This window comes from Pelobates fuscus, chromosome 1 (assembly GCF_036172605.1).
Source record: "Pelobates fuscus isolate aPelFus1 chromosome 1, aPelFus1.pri, whole genome shotgun sequence".
Lineage (NCBI taxonomy): Eukaryota > Metazoa > Chordata > Amphibia > Anura > Pelobatidae > Pelobates > Pelobates fuscus.
In genome coordinates, this window is record NC_086317.1 from 471,836,866 (window position 1) to 471,854,647 (window position 17,782).

A 17,782-nucleotide genomic window follows, 5' to 3' on the forward strand; every position below is an offset into this window, starting at 1 on the left:
CCCAATAAACAGCACCTCATTATACCGCCCTATAACCGTTACCCATACTGCCTTTCACCTCAATAAACAGCACCTCACTATACCGCCCTATAACTGTTACCCATACTGCCTTTCACCCCAATAAACAGCACCTCATTATACCGCCCTATAACCGTTACCCATACTGCCTTTCACCTCAATAAACAGCACCTCACTATACCGCGCTATTTATGCTATACCAGGCTGCATTCAGCAGCCTGCTGTCTCAGAGCTAGGAACTGATTTCATTTAAATAAATATATATATATATTTTTTTAAAAGACCAACCACTCATGATGGGTTACTTCTATAAAAGCTACATTCTGCCACAGCTATGTATATAAATACAGATTAAGGAACAGGGTAGAAATAAAAATACAGTGTCTTCTTTTTTACAATTCTTTATTTTGGTTTTTCAGCAAAAAAGCAGGTACAGCATTATTAAGTCATAGAGAAACAATTCAACTTTCAATCAGTGTATATGCACCGTATTAAGGGGGTGTATCAAGATATTACAGTGGGTCAAGTAAACAAACAGGTGTGGGGTGCAGTACAATCATACAATCTCACAGTTTGGAATGTATATGGGCTCGGTTGTGTGTTTTTTTTCATGCTGATTTGCAACCTGACTGGCAACCTAGATGTTATTGTCGGTTTGGGTTCGGATGGTTCCGAGCTTCCTCATTCCCGAGTAGGGGTGGTTTGTTTAGTTTTCTACCTTGTAGCTTCTAATGAGCTTGTCTGTTGTCAGTAGTTATTTCGTGTTCGTGGTGTCCCCTTATGTGAGGCTTTGTATTTTCGTCCGTTCACCTGGTATTGCTGGATTTTTGCTTATGGTTCTCAGTCAATTTTGGGGACTGGCTGTGTTTGTATTGGGGTTGGTTTAGTAGTGCTCTATCTGGGCTTTTTGGTTGGTTATGAGGTGCGCTTAGTGGGCCCTTGAGGGCTAGGTGTTAATGTGGGAGGGGGTCGAGTTGGTTCAGTTATCTAGGTGCTGTCGTTGTTTTCACTAGGTGCTGTCGTGGTTATCACTTGTGGAGTTTGTGAGAGGCTTGATTTCACCTTGAAAGGGGGTTTTGCATGTGGTTCCATTGCCTCGGCCCCGTCCGGGGCCCAGACATTAGTTAGGAGTCGGGAACTCGATCAGCCAAGGGTCCCATATTTTGTCGTAGTGTTTAGTCATGTCGTGTAGAAGGGCTGAGAGACTATGGTTTCCTCTATCTTCTTGTTGATGTCTAATATGGTTAGGACTGTTGCAGCTCCCCAGTGTGATGCTATGGCTCTTCTGGTGGCTAGTGCTGTTTTGGCTATGAGCTTGTTTTGTGCTCGTGGTGTTTCTTTTAGGGGTTCAGATTGTATCCATGTCCAGGACTTTTTCACTATGTTTGTGTGAAAGATTCTAGAGGCTAGGTTTGTGATTTCTATCCATATTTGGGCTATTTGTTGTCATTCCACAATATGTGGAGGTATGTCCCTTTTTGGCCGCATCTCTTCCAGCATATGTCACTTGTGGATATCCTCATTTGTTTCCATTTTAGAGGGATGAGGTACCACCTCTTTATGGTTGACACAAATTGTGACTGTTGCTGTTGCTTCCCAAATGTCCCCTAAATCTGCAGGGTATTCAGGTGGTCCCAGGTCCCTTTACCAGGCCGAGACATATGTTAGTGTCATATCTGGCGTTGTGCGGGCTAGGAGGGAGTAGATGGGTGATAGCTGTCCTTTGTGTACTGGGTTTTGCATGCATGTGTTTTCAAATGCCATGAGTGTGGTTTGTCCCGCTGCTTTGTAGGTCGTTGTGTTCAGGAAATTCCTAATTTGTGTATAGTGGGAGTAGTCTTGGGTAGTGAGTGATGTATTGCGCGGTAGGTCTGTGAATGGGATTAGTTGATGGTTTCAGTAATAATGGCATATTCGTGTTAGGTCATTGTCTTTGTAATGTGTGAAGTCGCGGGGGTCCATTCCCGGTGCAAACCTCAGCTATATACTGGTCGTAAGTCAAAAGTCCGTCTGGTGTTGTCATATGCCTGTCTGGATGGGATGAAGCCCACTTGGTCCAGGTGTATTAATTTGGGTAGGTATGGGTGGAGTCTATCAGCCATTAATTTAGTGAACATTCTAACATCCACATTCAGTAGAGAGATGGGTCTGTAGTGTCCCAGGTCTGTGAGAGTTTTGCTTGGCATGGGTATGAGGCATATGTCTGCCCTGAGCATGTCTGGGGGGTAATGGGTCTCCCTGGAGCATCAAGTTGAATAGGTTGGGGAAGGTTTTATAATACAGTCCTGTGAAGCCGCCTGGGCCTGGGATTTTGTTTGGCTTGTTGATTTTAATGGATTTGGCTACTTCCTCGATCATGATTGGTTCAGCTAGTCTTTTGGCCATTGCCGGGGTGAGGGTTGGCAGCGGCATGTTATTAAGGTATTTCTCTATGGAGTGGTTTGTCTGTGCAGCCTATAGTCTGGCGGTGGGGCTGTGGTCATATAATGTGGTGAAGTAATTTTGAAATATTTCCACTATTTTCTCTGGTAGCATATGAGTTTGTCCGTCATGAGTCTGTATTCGTTCTATGCATTTTTGAGCTCCTCTACGTTTTAGTCTCCGAGCCAGTAGTGTTTCTGCCTTGTTAGATTTTCATAGAATAATTGTTTGGATCATTGGAGTGCTTTTGCCGCTTCTCTGGCTATGAATGTTACTGCATGTTGTCATTTGGGCCATTATGTCCGGAGATGGGTTGTGCCGTGTCTCTAATGTTCGAAGGTCTGTGAGGGCTTGTGCTAGTTTGGCCATCTGTGTTTTTTTTTCGTGTTTGGATGCTACGCTGATGAGTTTTCCCCTCAGGGCTGTCTTGTGTGCTGCCCATAACATACTCTCGGAGGAGACGGTGTTCTTATTAAGGGTGAAGTCTAGTGCCATGTACATGGTGGCGTTGAAGTCTCCCCCTAGTATTTTATAGTGGGATGGGAAAAGGGCTAGGTGTGCTTGCAGCAATTCCCAGAACTGTTTGTCTGGGGTGTTTGGTGTGTAGATTGAGGTGATGTACTTGTTGGTGCCTGCGTGGCCAGAGACCGTGATGAACCTCCCATGGGGGTCTTTAACTACCTGTTTTATGTGTATTGGACACGTGTTGCGCACCAGGATAGCGACCTCATTTTGTTTGCCTAGGGGTGAGTTGGCTGTGTTGCTTTCTCTATAGTGTCGGTTCAGGAGGGGGAATGGTTTTGCTTGGGTAAAACTGATTTCCTGTAGGAGTATCAAGTCTGCGCCCGTTCTGTTGGCCCACCTCATAAGTTGATATCTCTTGGAGGGGTTGTTGAGGCCCTTACAGTTTATGGATGTGTAGGTTATGTTGGCTGCTCAAGGGTTTTAGTGGGGTGTCCCTTGCCCGTGCTCCCAGGGTTAGTGTGTGGGGACAGGGAGAGTGTGGATCGGGGGGGAGTGGGGATGGGTAGGTGTGGGTGGGGGGGTAGAGTTCGGCCTCTCGGCCTGAATGTGGGGGGGTTTGGGTATAGGTGTGAAGACTCCTGGCCTTATTCCTGAGAAACCATGGTGTGTGGGGTCGGAGGAGAGCACGGGGGGTGGTTCACCAAGTGACCCCCTGCCGGTCTGTGTCGTGGATCTGAATCTCATGTAGTGAGTGGAGTTGTGTCTGTGGGGTTGAGAGGGTGGTCCTCTTCATTCCCCCGGAATATGCTGCGTTTTACCGTTGGGTCCTTATGGGTTCATTTGTTGGTATTGAGAAAGTCCCGTGGGCGGGACGAAACGCGTAGACGTGACTGCATGTGTGGCTGGTCCCGTTTGATCTTTTTCGGCTGCCTTTTATTGTTCCATTTATTTTTTATTTGTCTTTCATTGTTCATTTGTTTTCTTTATTATTTATTTTTTACTTTCAAGTTTTATGTCTCTTACCACTTAGTTATTTTGGTTAAGGTGAGCGAGGGGTATTGTACCTCCGGACACTGGGAAGCTGAGGACTGGCGGCTATACATTCAAGGCTGCTCCATTCCATTATACCGCGGTCTTTTGAGAAGATACCGACCGCGGTATATATCTTCGTATTGCGAGTGACTTACCAGGTGTCTGTGTGAGTGGTCTGCCACAACATTCACCGCGGTCTTTTTCGAAGATCCCGACCGCGGTGCATATCATCGTTCCTCGACGGACCCCTTTTGAAGTGAGTCGGATGCCGGCGGCATAGAATTCCCTTCAAAACCCCTCCCCCTTTTTTCTGGGGTCTTTTCCTCTATCACCTCGGTGGGGGGCCCACACCGAGGCAGGTACTTTTTACTTTTTATTATTGTTTATTTATTATTTTTTATATACTTTCTATTTACTTATTATTTTTTATTGTTTATAGATATATTTTTTGTGGTTGCTTTTTTATGTTATTATTTGTTCTTTTTGGCAGCTGTTTTGATACTGTATTTTACACTTTGTACCTTCAATATAGAGTTAGGTGACATATTAAGTATCTATATTGCACTCTGTATTGTGTTACATATTCAATAGAGAAAGTTGATTGGTACATTGTTTACTACAGTGGATCCGTGCACACATTGTGATTTATTTATTCAATGTTTCCTTTGATTTTTTAAATAAATATATTTATTGTAAAAGTGTTATATCACAGTAAATACAATAGTCATTTTCTCATATATTTATTCTTGAGCGCACATACTTTTTTAATACTTTTTGAGCTACCACTCAATTTTAGACGCTTGTGTATGTATGTAGCTGCCAGTCCCAAATATTTGTTGTTTAATACACCTTGTATCCATTTTTTCATTTGTTGGTATACCAGGCGAAGGGAGGTATCCCTGTGTGTTGTTCCAGTCCCCTTCCTTTGTGACCTGCTTTTAGACCTTGGTTGATCCTTTCCAAAATTTTGTTAGCGCAGTTACAGGTGTGCACTTTGTGTAGGGCTTGAACGCATAGTGGAGGAGATAGAAATGTAAGTTTAAGCGTGAAATCTTTCAACATAACATATTTAAACCTTTAGGATATGCACATTGCGAGTCATCTAAGGCTTTTTGATACCCGTTCTGTGTCTTATCTGTGCAGGAAATACTGTGTGTCTGAGACCGGGTAGGCTTAGGGAGTCGTTGGCCTGCTGCTTAAGCTACCTTATCATTTGGAGCATTCAGATAACCACATACCCAAGACTCAAACTCCTGCTCAGTGCTAAAACTGTGCTATATATTCTGTGTGTCCTAGGCCAGGTGGACCCAATTATATGTTAGCGCACCCCACCGAGTGGTTAATCAGTTAAATAGTGCTGGGATTAAACAAGGGGTACTGTGCCTCCGAGACCAGGTAGGGTCGGTTATGTGTTGGTCCTCCACTTTGAAGACCTGTACAGTTTGAGCGTTCATTGTATCAAATTACTTAGATATGCAAATACCTGAACAATGCAAAAACTAAACAACTTCCACTGTATGTCCTTGGCCTGAAATACTCTGGGGCATACTGGCTCCCACCACAGTGTGGTTAAACATTTAAACCGTGCTGGGCCTAACTAAGGAATACTATGTTTTTGTCAGGGACCAGGAACCAGACAGAGACAGAAGTAGATGCAAACACACCTTTATTAATAAATAACAAATATAAACAAAAGCAAAGTCCAGGAATCAAGCAGGGGTCAGTCACCAGAGCAGACAAGCCAGGATCAGGAGCACGGAGAGCAGCGGAGTCAGGAACAAGGAGCAAACAGGAAACACAGGAACAAGGAGACTTCTGGGAAACAGGAAACCACGCAAGGGCAAGGAGGTTCTGGGCTTAGCTGCTTAAATAGGCAGAACTGATTAGCAGCAGGGTTGATTACTACTCACAGGTGTGTAACCGTGGCAACAAGCAGAAGGAGCTGATAGTAATTGCAACTGAAACTCAATCACTGAAACAGAAAAGGGTTGCTGTTTAAAACAGCAAAGAAACCCTGACAGTACCTCCCTCTCAACGACTCCCCCCATCTCTGTTGGTGGGTCCGGGCTTCATGGGGATGCGGGCGTGATATGAACGAAGGAGGGATGGTGCATGGACATCAGAGGCAGGAACCCAGGAGCGTTCCTCTGGACCGTATCCTTTCCAGTGCACCAAGTATTGGATCTGTCCTCTGAAGACCCGTGAGTCAATGATGCTGCGTATTTCATATTCCTCATGATTGTCAATCAGAACAGGACGTGGACGTGGCACTGAGGTGGTGTAGCGATTACAAACCAACGGTTTCAAGAGGGAAACATGGAAAACATTTGAGATGCGCATGTTAGCAGGAAGGTCAAGTGCGTAAGCTACAGGGTTAACCCTTCGAAGTATACGAAATAGCCCAACGTATCGGGGTGCCAGTTTTTGTGAGTGAACACGGAGGCGTAGGTTGCGGGAAGACAGCCAGACCCTCTCTCCGACCTGATAGGTAGGTGCAGGAAGGCGTCTGCGGTCGGCCTGGAGTTTGTAGTTCTGCATTGCGCGTTGCAAAGAACTCTGGACCTGCACCCAAGTGGAACGGAGTTCCCTGAGATGTTCCTCCAATGCCGGTATCTCCTGTGGCAAGAACGTATCAGGCAACATGGACGGTTGAAACCCATAGTTTGCCAGGAATGGGGATAGCCGGGAGGAGGCATTAATCGCACTATTGTGGGCAAACTCCGCCCAGGGTAGCAGATCAGACCAGTTGTTCTGGTGGTCAGAAATGTAGCAACGCAGAAACTGTTCCAGTGTTTGGTTAGCTCGTTCCGCTGCACCATTGGATTGCGGGTGGTAGGCCGAGGAGAAGGAAAGCTGAATTCCCATTTGCGTACAAAAAGCTCTCCAAAATCTGGACACGAACTGGCTACCCCTATCTGAGACTATCACTTTGGGTAACCCATGCAAACGAAAGATCTCCCGACCAAAAATTGTTGCAAGTTCCTGGGAAGTTGGTAGTTTTTTCAAGGGAATGCAATGCGACATCTTCGAGAATCGGTCAACAACCATGAGAACGACTGTATTGCCACGGGAGACCGGAAGATCTACGATAAAATCCATGGACAAGTGGGTCCAGGGTCGTTCACCATTAGGTATGGTTTGCAGGAGACCCACTGGAGGGCGTCGTGGGGTTTTATTTTGAGCGCACACAGGACAGGCAGCTACAAAAGCGGTGACATCTGAACGGAGACTAGGCCACCAAAATTGCCGGGATACGGACCAGATTAACTGGTTTTTGCCTGGATGTCCAGCTGCTTTGGGGTCGTGGTATGTACTCAATAGTTTCGTACGGAGGTTAATAGGTACAAAACAACGGCCATTAGGTTTCTCTGGAGGAGCATTACTTTGTGCAGCCAGAATCTCCTCGCCTAGGGGTGAGGTTAGTACGGATGGTTGCCAGTATATGGTCCGGAGGAATCACAGGAGTAGGGGTTATCTCCTCTCTAGATGGAGGGGAGAACTGTTGAGACAAGGCATCAGCCCGAATGTTTTTTGTACCGGGCAAGTAAGAAACCACATAATTGAATCTTGATAGGAAGAGAGCCCATCTAGCTTGCCGGGGGGAAAGTCGCTTAGCTTCCGAAAGATATGTTAGATTCTTGTGGTCTGTGAGTATGAGGATTGGCACTGAAGTACCCTCAAGAAGGTGCCTCCATTCTTTGAGAGCTAAAATTATGGCTAGAAGTTCTCTATCACCAATCTGGTAATTGCATTCCGCCGGGTTCAATTTCCTCGAGAAATACCCGCACGGATGCCTGGAGCTCTCTGGGTTAGGACGTTGAGACAGGAGGGCGCCCACTCCTGTCTCAGACGCATCGACCTCAAGAATGAATGGTAAGGCAGGGTTAGGGTGTGCCAGTATAGGAGCAGCAGCAAAGGCGACTTTGAGAGACTCAAAGGCAGTAATGGCTTCCTGTGACCAATGCTGTGGATCAGCATCTCTCCTGGTCATGTCCGTGAGAGGTTTAACCAAGGAAGAAAAGTTGCGTATGAACTTCCGATAATAATTGGCGAAGCCCAGAAAACGTTGTATAGAGCGAAGACCCGTAGGTCGAGGCCATTTTAGTACAGCCGAAAGTTTCTCCGGATCCATAGAGAATCCAGCATCTGAGATAACATATCCCAAGAATGTGACCTGTTTGCAGTGAAACTCACATTTCTCCAATTTGCAGAACAGATTATTCTCTCTAAGTCTCTGTAGAACACGAGAAACGTCTGCGTGATGGTTCTCGAGAGATGTGGAATGGATCAGAATATCATCAAGATAAACCACCACGCATTGCTGCAGGATATCTCGCAGGACGTCATTTATAAATTCTTGGAAAACCGCCGGAGCATTGCAAAGACCAAAGGGCATTACTAGGTATTCGTAATGGCCGCTCCTGGTGTTAAATGCGGTTTTCCATTCGTGGTCCTCTTTTATCCGGACGAGATTATATGCCCCTCTCAGATCAAGTTTGGTGAAGACCGTTGCTCCCTTGAGGCGGTCAAATAACTCCGTGATTAATGGAATGGGGTAGGCATTCTTAATAGTAATGCGATTGAGACCCCTATAGTCGATACAGGGTCTCAACTCGCCATCTTTTTTCTTTACAAAGAAAAAGCCGGCCCCGGCAGGAGAAGATGACTTCCGAATAAAACCCTTAGACAGTGCATCGGTAACATACTCCTCCATGGCTCGATTCTCTGCTACAGACAGTGGGTAAATCCGGCCCCGGGGAGGATTGGTACCCGGTTGGAGTTCGATACCACAGTCATACGGACGGTGTGGTGGCAGAACGCTGGCTTGACCCTTGTCAAATACATCTTGGAATTCTTGGTACTCAGCGGGTAAGGAAGAGGAAGAACATGCGCCCAAAACTTTGACCGGTTTCTGGAGACAGGACAATGTGCATTGCTGGGACCATGATAATATCTCAGCTTTGCGCCAATCAATTGTGGGGTTATGCTTCTGTAACCAAGGGTATCCCAAAACAACCTGGTAATATGGAGAGGAAATGACCTGGAATTGGATCGTCTCATGATGTAGAGCCCCTACAGCCAGAGATATGGGCACGGTTTCTTGGGTCACGTGGGTTGGCTGTATTGGTCTGCCATCGATGGCTTCGAAGGCTAGTGGGAAGTTGCGAGACTGTAAGGGTATAGAGTGCTTTGCTGCAAATGCACAATCTATAAAAAAGCCTGCGGCCCCAGAATCAAGAAATGCCCGGGTCTCAATGGATGAATCAGGCCAGGAGAGGATAATAGGCACCAAGGGTTTGCCCACACATATCTCTGGGTCTGCAGAAAGACCACCCAAGATCTGCCCCTGACAGTATCTTGGGTGCGGACCCTTTGCCGGACGGATCGGGCAAAACTTTAACATGTGACCGTGGTGTCCGCAGTATAGGCACAGGCCCTCCCTCCTCCTAAAGGCTCTCTCCTCGACCGAGAGGCATGAGAAGCCTAACCGCCTTGGCTCCACACAGACAGAGGACTCAGGCCCAGGAGGCATAGGAGGTGAGGGAGGTTTGGGTGGGCAAGAAAAGCTCGGTGCCAAATATACAGGAGGCCTCCGCAGGCGCTCTCTGGATGAGGATCTCTCTCGGAGTCTGATGTCAATGAGGGTGACAAATGAGATCAGTTCCTCGAGATCTTTAGGTAACTCTCTGGCTGCAATCTCATTTTTAAACACATCGGAGAGACCCTGTGCAAAGGCAGCCACGAGAGTCTCGTTGTTCCAGTCACCCTCTGCTGCCATGGTACGGAATTCACTGGCATACTCGACAATAGTTTTTGTGCCCTGAGCATTAGGCATGAGTAGTTCGGCAGTAGGGGTGGAGCGAGCTGGAATATCAAAAACCCTTTTAACCCCTTAAGGACACATGACGTGTGTGACACGTCATGATTCCCTTTTATTCCAGAAGTTTGGTCCTTAAGGGGTTAAAGGACGCAACAAATTCAGGGTAATTGTAAATAATAGGCCTCTCTGTCTCCCAGAGAGGTTTTGCCCAAGCTAGGGCCTTTCCAGACAGCAAAGAAATCATGAAGTGAACTTTGTCACTGTCTGTAGGAAATGCCTGGGGCAGGATTTTAAGGTATCCTTTAACTTGATTTATAAATTCTCTGCACTGAGCTGGGTTGCCCCCAAAATACTGAGGGAGCGGGACAGACCCAGTCATTTCTCTAGCCGCTACAGGTTTGGAGGCTACAACCGGTGCTAGAACAGGAAGTGAGGCAGAGGCGGCCGCAATCGCAGGCTGGCCGGGTACTGGATCCAGATGGGCATACTGGTCCAAATGGTGGTTCTGCTGGTTCCACTGGGTAAGCAGGTTAGGTATAGGTGTCTTGCCTGTACCATCTGTATTCATGGCCCTTGCGTAATGTCAGGGACCAGGAACCAGACAGAGACAGAAGTAGATGCAAACACACCTTTATTAATAAATAACAAATAATAAACAAAAGCAAAGTCCAGGAATCAAGCAGGGGTCAGTCACCAGAGCGGGTAGTCAGACAAGCCAGGATCAGGAGCACGGAGAGCAGCGGAGTCAGGAACAAGGCCGGAGTCAGGAACCAGGAGCAAACAGGAAACACAGGAACAAGGAGACTTCTGGGAAACAGGAAACCACGCAAGGGCAAGGAGGTTCTGGGCTTAGCTGCTTAAATAGGCAGAACTGATTAGCAGCAGGGTTGATTACTACTCACAGGTGAGTAACCGTGGCAACAAGCAGTGATACCGGAGAAACTGACGGAAGCCAAGCACAGAGAGATGGACACAGGTTTCTTCAGGAAGGAAGAGATTCTTTATTGGATCACCGATCGGGACTCAGAGGGACTAGCGTCACCAAAATACAACAAGTTCTGAGCCCCGGACAATAGTGCAGGCTCCTTATATAGGCACATAACTCCTCCCATATTAAGCTCCACCCGCACATTCTCTTAACCAATCAACACAAATAAGAATTAACTTCCTGTTTGACCGCATGGCCTGTCCAGCACAATGGAGGAGGGGAATACTACATCCTGTATTCTTGCACATGCTCCGTACACTACTGATCGTATCTTGCCTCGTGCAACCAACTGATCGATACGTCAGCATATGCACGTACACATGCCACGTGGTAATCTCGGCCTACTAAATTTATTTTTACCGAGATTCCACCACATTCCCCCCTTTGATGCCTCTTGATATTTTACAATTACTTGAGGCATCACTTAACCTTAGTTTGCTTACACCGCAAGTTACCTTGAACCAGACCAGACTTATCTTATGATGTGAATCTTCAACATTCATCTTCCTGCATTGGTTCTCCCTGATCTAAAGCCTTATATTTATATATTGCCATTATCTGTGCAGCAGCCTTCCTCTCTGCTATATTTTCTATCAGGCTTTGCACAGACCTAACTACTAAGGGTATAAGACACGGTAGGAGTAGACACAACATTAAAATCAGTAGGACTCCACCTACCACTGCCTTAAGCCCTCCAAACCACTCATACCAGCTACCAAACCAACTACTTGGATTGTACCCTTTCCATACCTGAGTAGGCACATGCGCTAGTTTAACCATATGGCTAGTAAGCTCAGCTATTGCTTGCCCTTCATCATCTATTTGAAGACAGCAATTGCTCAGGTTAAACTTCCCACATACACCTCCCTCTACTGCCAAAAGGTAATCCAAGGCTAATCTATTCTGGTAGACTGCTGTCCTCATCCTGGTATTATGCTTCGCTAGAAGATTGAGCGCTTGTGATGTCTCGTTAGTGATAATCTCAACCACCGCCTGTAATCTTATAATACGGTTGAGCATATAAATAGGGGTTCTATAACCAAAGGTACCATCTTCTGCCCACGTGGCTGGCCCATAATAATCTATAATACGCTGGGGAGGCCATTCATTATCTTCCCAGGCGCCTATCTCTATGGGTCCCCTTTTCTTCCTATGATTCACATCATATACTTTAACACCTAAAGTCTCACCTGTTTCAATAGGTAACAAGAAGAAGGATGGTTTGAGCATACCCAACACACATGCCCCTTCCCAGTCCTGTGGCAACTCCGAATAGGCTTTCTTACCACAGATCCAGTACAAATTTGCTGGGGCTCTCCAGGTAGATGTGATGGATAGGTCAAACCACACATCCTTTAAATTGGCGTATCTAGCAAACGGGTTAGATGGTTCTGAGACATTTGAAGCCGACCACCAAGTTGTATTCTTTGTATTATCATCATAAGCTTTTTGCCCTAGACAAGTTAATTCTCCTACAGAAGTATTATACATTATTCCTTTCCTTGCTATGCAAACATAACCTATGATGGAGGTCTTTAATTTAATCTCCACTCAGATTTACCTCTAACACTCATATGATAATCGGCTTGTGAAGATATTAATTGTTCAACTGCCTCAGAACCGGACATTACCTCCTTTGCTTCCCAAGGCCATTGGTCTCCCATGTTAGTACCTCCACACACATAGCAGTTGGTAACATTAAGACTACCGGCAATACTTTCAGCTAAGTCAATGAACAGGTTTTTAGCGTTATGGGGGATCTTATTATCTATACTCATCTCTTCGTAAAAGGAATGATATACTTGATGAGTTTGGGAGGATACCGTATCAGTCTCTATCCCTATAAATAATACTGTCCCAGGATCTAAACCCGTCCCGTATATTTGAAACCCAAATAAATTGCCATACTTGTCTAAGAACTTGTCGGGGTTATTTATAAGTATATGGACTGGGTTGCATTCCATAGACTTACAATATGGGCTAGTCGGCAACTTAGTCACTATCATGTCCTTGTCTACTGTCTGTCCCCAAGTTGCCCACCCCACACAAGACCAATATGGGCAAAAGTTATACTCTCTATTTGGGCATCTAGGACTCACATATTTATTTTTATTACTGGGACAAATATATTTATCGTTAGACCCATACGTCCTCTCCCATCTAAGATCCCCACATACATTCCACGGCTTTCTACCACTTGATATCGCCTTACATGCATCAAATAGCAGAACACCCGAAGAATGTACGGATTCTAACACCGTCTTATTAATTAGGGTCCCCTGAGGATCTCCATTCCTGAGAGTCAACCAAATTGTACGAGGTTGATACTCTGGACTGAAGCACTTAGGTTCTCCTACTCCTAAATGGCACACACTATATTCTATATTAAGGTATCTACATCTTGATATATCTCCTTTACACTCGTATTGTGAATGCCAAATTAGGGTTTGGGAAATATGGTTACCTGTTCTCGTAGTCTTAATGCATACCTCACAGCTAGGAGTGTCGGTACCTCTACCTTCCTGAATATAAAAACACACATAAATAAACATTATCAAAAACACATCTTTCGCCGTCATCCTCAGTCTTCGTCCGTGCGAAGGCACCTCAGCTTCCAGGATGTAAGGGCTGCAGGGAATGGAGTTCTGCTCGTCTTCACAGGTGTCCCTTCGAGACTTTCCTGGCTTATATACTATGTGCTGGTGAGCGGACAGGCTTTATTATGGCCGTCTAAAACACTCACTTCACCAAATCCCTGTAACAATAAAATTTGTAATCCACACGATTCCTCGTTACTCCGACTGAGTAGTGCGTTTTAACCGGATCTTGCAGGGATTCTCTGGATCTGCTGTAACTTGCCAAGAATCGACTGCTGCTGGTTTAACCCTGGAGTGATGTATCCACGGAGTCACTTCGGCTACTTTTATCGCTGTAGGGGTAGACAAAAGAACAACATAAGGACCTCTCCACTTGGGCCCTAACGGTACATTATTCCACTCTTTAATCCATACTTGATCTCCTGGATGATAACTATGAACAGGGGGATAAATATTCACAGGTAATCTATCTTGTACCCATTTCTGTACCTCCTCCATAGTCTTACCCAACTCTACAACCTGCTGCCGGGTAATTCCTTCTCCCAACTGACTCAAATCCCCCCTTAAGTTACCAAGTACGGGAGGTGGTCGCCCATACATGATTTCAAAAGGAGAGAGGCCCATCCTTCTGGTAGGGGTACTGCGGATTCGCAATAGAGCTATGGGTAAGAGAACGTTCCACTTAAGTTGGGTTTCCTGACACATTTTAGCCAACTGGTTCTTAATAGTTCTATTCATTCTCTCTACCTTACCAGAGCTCTGGGGTCTATATGCAGTATGAAGCCTCCACTTTATACCAAGCATATGAGTCAGTTGTTGTAGGCACTGATGAACAAAAGCTGGACCATTGTCCGATCCTATAGAACAGGGTAGTCCATATCGGGGTATTATTTCTCGTAGCAGGAATCTCACAACTTCTCCTGCTTTCTCTGTACGAGTAGGACATGCTTCTACCCAGCCTGAATAGGTGCACACAATTACCAGCAGGTAACGATGTCCACCCGATTTAGGCATCACTGTAAAGTCTATTTGTAGATCGGACATGGGGAGTCCCCCCCATAAACTGGACTCCTGGTGGCTTTACTGGTCCTTGTCTTGCATTATTTTTAGCACACGTTACACATCTGCGTACAATGGCCTGAGTCAAGTTGGACAATCTTGGTATGTAGAAATGTTTCCTGAGAGATTCTTCTGTACTGTCTCTCCCAGAATGTGTCCCGTTATGATAATTTTGGACAATTTCTACCGCTAGTGATGCTGGTATGGCTATTCTTCCATCTTCTAGCTGATACCACTTGTTCTCCAAATACTTTCCCGGTTCAGTCTTTAACCACTCCTCTTCTTGAGCTGTATAAACTGGAGTCCATTGAGACAGTGGAGTTGGTATAAGAGCAGCTATATGCCCCACATATTCCTGTCTTCCTGATTCAGCGGCACGCTTAGCTGTACTGTCTGCCATCCGATTTCCCTTGGTCACATCACCATCTCCTCTCAGATGAACTCGACAATGTATGATACCGACTTCTTTCGGCTCCCACACTGCTTCCAATAGTTGTAGGATTTCAGCTGCATACTTGATTTCTTTGCCTTCTGAATTCAGTAGTCCTCTTTCTTTATACAAAGCTCCGTGGGCATGAGTGGTTAAAAACGCATACTTAGAGTCCGTATAGATGTTCACTCTTAAACCTTCAGCCAATTGTAACGCTCGTGTTAGTGCTATCAATTCTGCCTTTTGTGCTGATGTTCCTTTCGCCAGTGGCCGAGCTTCTATCACCTTGTCTATTGTTGTTACTGCATATCCTGCATAGCGGATCCCTTCTTTCACATAACTACTGCCGTCGGTGTAATATTGAACATCGGGGTTCTGGATGGGAAAATCACGAAGATCTGGTCTACTTGAAAATACTTCATCCATTACTTCCAAACAATCATGTTGACTTTCAGTAGGTTGTGGCAAAAGGGTAGCTGGATTTAAGGTATTTACAGTCTCTAAATGCACTCTTGGGTTTTCACACAACATTGCTTGATACTTGGTCATACGGCTGTTACTAAACCAATGATTTCCTTTGTAATCCAACAACGTCTGTACTGCATGTGGGACTCGTACATAAAGTTCTTGACCCAGAGTGAGTTTATCGGCTTCAGCTACTAGCAGGGCGGCTGCAGCTACGGCTCTTAGACAAGGTGGAAGTCCGCTGGCCACTGCATCCAATTGCTTAGACATGTATGCAACAGGTCTTTGCCATGATCCCAAGTACTGTGTCAATACTCCCACAGCCATTCTTCTTTGCTCATGTACATACAGGTAGAATGGTCGTGTGTGATCAGGTAGACCTAATGCTGGGGCACTCATCAAAGCCTTCTTCACATCTTCAAATGCCGTTTGTTGTTCTTGAGTCCATAAGAAGGGGTCGTGCTCTGTACCTTTGATAGCTGTATACAGAGGTTTTGCCAGTATCGCGTAGCTGGGAATCCATATCCTACAGAAGCCTGCTGCCCCCAAGAATTCTCGCACTTGTCTTCTATTCTTGGGTATTGGTATTTGGCAGACAGCTTCTTTTCTCTCTGGCCCCATAATTCTTTGACCTTCAGAGATATGGAATCCCAGATATTTGACAGTTGGCAAACACAACTGAGCCTTCTTTCTAGACACCTTGTATCCTGCCTTCCAGAGAATGTGTAGTAGATCGTGCGTTGCTTGCTGACATATTTCTTTTGTAACTGCTGCTATCAACAAGTCATCTACATATTGTAACAATACACACTCTCCTGGGATGGACTCGAAATCCAGTAGATCTTGGCTTAGAGCTGAACCAAATAGGGTAGGTGAATTTTTAAACCCTTGGGGCAGTCTTGTCCAGGTCATTTGGCGTTTTGAGCCCGTTACAGCGTTCTCCCATTGGAAAGCGAAGATACATTGACTTTCTGCGGCAATTCGGAGGCAAAAGAAGGCATCTTTGAGATCTAAGACTGTGAAGTAAGTAGCCCCGCCCGGAATTAAAGCAAGCAGGTTATATGGATTGGGTACAACTGGATGTATACTAACAACCGCATCATTGACTGCTCTCAAGTCCTGCACAGGTCGATACTCATCTGTACCGGGCTTTTGAACAGGCAGCAATGGGGTGTTCCAGGGGGAAGTACAGAATTTTAGGATACCATACCGTATGAACTTATCCAGATAAGATTGGATGTTCTTCTTAGCCTTCTGCGGGATGTGGTATTGTCGTAGGCTCACTGGATAAACCCCAAGTTTTAGTTCAATTTTAATAGGTGGAATATTGCGGGCCAGTCCTGGTGGGTTGTTCTCTGCCCAAACTCCTGGTATGTTGAATAAGGACTCATCACTCCTAGGGTTTTGGCTAGTCAACGCTGTATAAAGTCGCCACTCTTCTTCCTTTGGTACGGATAAAGTCATAATACCTGAAGGTCCATTAAACTTTAAAGATGTTGTTCCATTTGGTAGGAACGTAATCTGCGCTTGTAACTTAGATAGCATATCACGTCCCAGCAATTGGACTGGACATTCAGGCATATAAAGGAATTGATGTTTTACTACGTGGCCTCCCAATGTACAGAGTCGACTTTTAAGAACCGGTTTTTCAGCACTTCTTCCAGTTGCTCCTATCACAGTAATAGTCCTTCCAGATGGAGGAGCAACTAGATTAGTCACCACTGAATGTTCAGCACCAGTGTCGATCATGAACGCACTCCTTTTTCCCCCTATTGATACATCGACCATAGGCTCCGCTCGACCAAGGGGGATGGAGCCCGGTCGGTATCAATAGTCCTCCATGACCGTGTCAGCCAATCCTACAAAGTCCCTACCTTCTCTATCGCGGGACCTTTGCGCTGCTGGAAAATACCTGTCTTCCCTAACACTTCCTCTGTTCCCATTACTCCCTCTATTACCATTACTCCCTCCGGGGCCTCCTCTACCTCTCGCTCTGCCTCTAAAGTTTCCGTAACCTGCCCTGGGTTGGTCTCTCTCGTACTGCTCTCTTTGTGGACATTCGTTCCTCCAATGCCCTTCTTCCTTGCAATACGCGCATTGATTCCTACTCAAAGGCTCCCTATTCCATCTACTATCGCCTCTATCTGGACCCCGTCTATCTACGCCTGCGATCGCTACCGCTAGCATATCAGCCTTTTTACGCATCTTGCGCTCTTCCTCTTTCTTACTTTCTGTTTCCCTATTCATATAAACCTTATTCGCTACCTCCATTAGTTGGGTGATTGACATACCTGCAAACCCTTCTAACTTTTGTAGCTTGCGCTTAATATCTCCGTAAGCTTGGCTGACAAAGGCGGAGTTCACCATTCGGGAATTATCTGCGTCTTCCGGATTAAAGGGGGTATACAAGCGGTATGCCTCCAATAATCGGTCATAAAAGACACTGGGCGCTTCATCGCTTTTCTGAATCACCTCAACTGTCTTCG

General features: G+C 45.7%; 1 protein-coding gene across 1 annotated transcript in view; it reads left to right on the forward strand.

Annotated features, from left to right (window-relative positions):
* The window catches only part of MRPL48 (mitochondrial ribosomal protein L48), a 377,463-nt gene that overhangs the window by 123,765 nt on the left and 235,916 nt on the right, over positions 1-17,782 (forward strand). The window lies entirely within an intron of this gene.